Below are 5,000 nucleotides of genomic sequence, written 5' to 3'. Positions count from 1 at the left end.
TGTTCAAAACTTATAACGAAAACTAAATTATAAATGGGTAAAAGGCTAGGCGTTTCTCAGTAGCTTTTGGCGCCACGTGGCAAAAGTATTCGAGTTCAGATTTCTGGGACTTAGCGTATTTTTCAAACCTGATAATGAAAATTGAAGTACAAATGGGGCATAAGCTAGGCGTTGCCCAGTAACTTTTTTCGCCACATGGAGGAAGTAGTCGAGCTCCAATTTCTGGGACGTAGCGTATTTTTCAATCATAATAAACCAAATCAAACATAAAAATCATGAAACTTACACCACGTCCCTAGGTTGTGCACAAAACGTAACGATAAAGTGCCGGCGAGGTTAGAGGTGCACCAAAATTGTGTACCGATTAGGAAAAGTACTCTATGTTGCTATGACTTGGGTAAAAAGTGTTGATTAACTGCTGGTTACGATAGACAGTTGCTTATCGTACACATCGCAAACGAACACCCCTTAGTGAGCAGTAGCAGAAGTCGATGGAACAAAGCGAATGCATTACAAACTGATCAAGTAAAATAAGGAACGCTACGTACTAGGACTTCTTTCCAAGAATGGTGTCCGCGACGGGAGGGCAAGCGTCCTTCCCAGGTTTCCCTAGTAAACCTTGTATGGTAAACATACCCAAGCGTGTCCGTAAGCACGCAACGATAGTCACGAACGAGCACATACCTAGGGAAAGTACTCTACGTACTAGGACTTCTGTCCAAGAATGGTGTCCGCGACGGTCGGGCACTGTGACGCAATTACCAAATCCTAGAATCGTACAAGCAGTGTGTACAAACATAAACATTAACGCGTTCGCTCGGGCTGCGCCGTCCGTGTTGAACACAAATGCGGGTGATTATATGAGTGGATGGACAAAAACATGCGTGGCGAAGACAATTTTCTGCACGATGTGCACATAGCTCATTTCGTCGTCCCGGGCGAATGGAAAAACACAAAAATCTCGAGTATCTTTCTAGGTTTCTGTTATAAAAGGGCAGGCCAAAAGGTGACCGGTTGAGATGAGCATTTTAAGCATGCAAGCACTTAATTGCAACTTTTCCTACAAAAACTAGGTACGTACACGTAGATTGTATCAACATGGACATCCATGATTGCGTACGCCCGGGCTGCGCCCTCCGTGTTGTACTTTCCCTGATTGGTACACAATTTTGGTGCAAGTGTACCAACATCGACATCTATGAACGCGTACGCTCGAGCTGCACCCTCCGTCTTGTACTTTCCCTGATCGGTACACAGTTTTGGTGCACGGCTATCCCGAAAGGCAACTTGTACCAACATCGACATCCATGAACGCGTACGTAGCGTACTTTCCCTGATCGGTACACAATGTTGGTGCACGGCATAGGAAATGGGCTTAAAATGGTCAAACTCAATCCATTTCCACTAAAGATAGTCAATAACAGCTGTGCCGATGAAGTAGGGCACGATGCAAGTCAATGTTATTTAATGAATTACATGTTCACCATACATTTCAGTACAAAATTGCTCGGTCAGACCTACAAAGTGCTATATCTCGAATACTAAACGTCGCAGATGGGTGTCGTAGAACAATTTTAAGTTCGTCTAACGATTCTACATCCGATTCTGGATAGTGGTTTTTCGACCACTTTTCAACATTTTGTGACACCCCGAACCTAGGGGCAGCTCCCTAGCTTTTTTCAAAAATGTGCACCGAACGGGCCAGAGAGCTCGAGTAGTCGAAAATTTTTTTTTTTGCTAAAACCCCTCAAAACGTGTCAGGAACGCACCCTAGATGATGAAAAGTGCAACCAGAATGTCAATCGACAACATGCCCGGGGGTACAAATTTGCTCTACGCGTCCCTAGGTAGGGTACTTTTTCATACAAACATCAAAGTGTACGGTGCACACAGTGCGCGGAACAAAAATTGCTCGGTCAGACCTAGGACGGGCCATATCTCGAATACTAAACGTCGCAGATGGGTGTCGTAGAACAATTTTAAGTTCGTCTAACGATTCTACATCCGATTCTGGATAGTGGTTTTTCGACCACTTTTCAACATTTTGTGACACCCCGAACCTAGGGGCAGCTCCCTAGCTTTTTTCAAAAATGTGCACCGAACGGGCCAGAGAGCTCGAGTAGTCGAAAATTTTTTTTTTGCTAAAACCCCTCAAAACGTGTCAGGAACGCACCCTAGATGATGAAAAGTGCAACCAGAACGTCAATCGACAACATGCCCGGGGGTACAAATTTGCTCTACGCGTCCCTAGGTAGGGTACTTTTTCATACAAACATCAAAGTGTACGGTGCACAAAGTGCGCGGAACAAAAATTGCTCGGTCAGACCTAGGACGGGCCATATCTCGAATACTAAACGTCGCAGATGGGTGTCGTAGAACAATTTTAAGTTCGTCTAACGATTCTACATCCGATTCTGGATAGTGGTTTTTCGACCACTTTTCAACATTTTGTGACACCCCGAACCTAGGGGCAGCTCCCTAGCTTTTTTCAAAAATGTGCACCGAACGGGCCAGAGAGCTCGAGTAGTCGAAAAATTTTTTTTTGCTAAAACCCCTAAAAACGTGTCAGGAACGCACCCTAGATGATGAAAAGTGCAACCAGAATGTCAATCGACAACATTCCCGGGGGTACAAATTTGCTCTACGCGTCCCTAGGTAGGGTACTTTTTCATACAAACATCAAAGTGTACGGTGCACACAGTGCGCGGAACAAAAATTGCTCGGTCAGACCTAGGACGGGCCATATCTCGAATACTAAACGTCGCAGATGGGTGTCGTAGAACAATTTTAAGTTCGTCTAACGATTCTACATCCGATTCTGGATAGTGGTTTTTCGACCACTTTTCAACATTTTGTGACACCCCGAACCTAGGGGCAGCTCCCTAGCTTTTTTCAAAAATGTGCACCGAACGGGCCAGAGAGCTCGAGTAGTCGAAAATTTTTTTTTTGCTAAAACCCCTCAAAACGTGTCAGGAACGCACCCTAGATGATGAAAAGTGCAACCAGAACGTCAATCGACAACATGCCCGGGGGTACAAATTTGCTCTACGCGTCCCTAGGTAGGGTACTTTTTCATACAAACATCAAAGTGTACGGTGCACAAAGTGCGCGGAACAAAAATTGCTCGGTCAGACCTAGGACGGGCCATATCTCGAATACTAAACGTCGCAGATGGGTGTCGTAGAACAATTTTAAGTTCGTCTAACGATTCTACATCCGATTCTGGATAGTGGTTTTTCGACCACTTTTCAACATTTTGTGACACCCCGAACCTAGGGGCAGCTCCCTAGCTTTTTTCAAAAATGTGCACCGAACGGGCCAGAGAGCTCGAGTAGTCGAAAAATTTTTTTTTGCTAAAACCCCTCAAAACGTGTCAGGAACGCACCCTAGATGATGAAAAGTGAAACCAGAACGTGAAACGACAACTTTGTTGGGGGTACCCTTTTTACTCTACGGGCCACTAGCTTAGGCGCGCCAACAGCGCTTTCCTCTCGGGTTCCCATTTTTTGCCCTCCTGGGATTATGATCATTTACTCATTGCCTACTATAGGGAAGGTACCTTGCTCCGAGGTCAAAAATGAAGATTTCACCAAATCGTAGTTTTAACCTCTATTTAGTCGTAGGAGCATGGTTTGCAGTGTCCGTGGGTCATATAAGCCCCCGTTTGGGTCATACGTCCCCTCCCCGATGAAAATCGTCATATGACTATAGGCCGAACTTATGAAGCAAAAGTGGTGTCTGGTGGGTTCTGCCGATGATCTTAACCTATGATTTTGAGTTTCCACTCTTTCAAAACGTTTCCTGGAGCAGTACATCACGGGTCTACGGACCCAAAGACTTCGTTGCGATGGTTTCAAGCATAAAAGTTGTAACAGTTAAGGGTTTTTAATACGCGTTCATTAAATCATTGCTTGAAACTAAGCTTCGTTGTCTTTAAACTCTGCAAGACCAATCGAACTTCTTAGGGAAACTCGAAGCATTCACGCTAAGCTGGTGGTGCAGGGCACATAGCGTGATGAAACCGGGTTTCCCTAACCAATGTGGCATATTTTTTCCCTGAGAGTGAAGCTCAGACCCACGTAGGGGAGAGCGAAGTGGAACTTTAATGTTCAATGCAGCAAATGTTCGCCATGCGGATAAACAAGTTGGAATAGTTCAATGTAGTGTAATGCAAACACGAATCGCAAATAACGATACGGGACCCAGAAGCAATTCTGCGGATCCCTCGGGGAGTGGTGAGTTGATATAAATTAGAGGTGAAAGTCCAAGTTGTTCGAGCTCCGGCTCGGCAGCCGATACGAGGTTCCTGTTGAGCTTGTTTGTACATCGCGCAGAGGCGCCGTTCGGTTCTAGCAATGATTCCCGCCACCATGTTCCATGCGTGCAGAGATCCGTTAGAGCTCGTTCAATGTGTCCCACCGTGATTACGAAAAAGTCCAACAGTTGACTTAGTTGGGTGTGCGTCAAGTAATCGCGCAGAGATGCCGATCGGTTCCTAGCAATGTTTCCCGTCACAAGGTGGTATTGGCACCTGTGCAGAGTGGCCGTTAGCAATGTCTCCCGTATCACGGTGGTGTACCATCACTAGTGCAGAGTGACCGCTAGCAATGTCTCCCGTCACAAGGTGGTAGCCCAGAAGTGCAGAGAAGCCGCTGTAGCAAAGTCTCCCGTATCACGTTGGAGTTCTTCCACTAGTGCAGAGAGATCGCTGAACCGTTCAATGTGTCCCGTCGTGGTGTGCTTGTACCGAGCACGTAGGATACACCTTGCTTTGTTGGTTTGGGATAGGAGTGGTCGCGCAACTGCCTCCACGCCGCAGAGTGCCAGTTCGGATTGAAGGTCAACTTTAGCCGTTCAATGCATCAGTCGGTGGGTGTTCAGATGGCATCACAACTTCCCCTAGGTGCTCAAGTTGGCTGGGTTGTAAAACATGTACACATGCGCAGAGTATCGTGCGTACTAGCAAAGTCTCCCGTCACGGTGGTTACGAATGAGTTCCA

The sequence above is a fragment of the Anopheles coluzzii genome (genome assembly GCF_943734685.1).
Source record: "Anopheles coluzzii chromosome X unlocalized genomic scaffold, AcolN3 X_unloc_35, whole genome shotgun sequence".
NCBI classification, from domain to species: Eukaryota; Metazoa; Arthropoda; class Insecta; order Diptera; family Culicidae; genus Anopheles; species Anopheles coluzzii.
The sequence above is the reverse complement of the archived record's forward strand: the minus strand, read 5'-3'. Positions refer to the sequence as shown.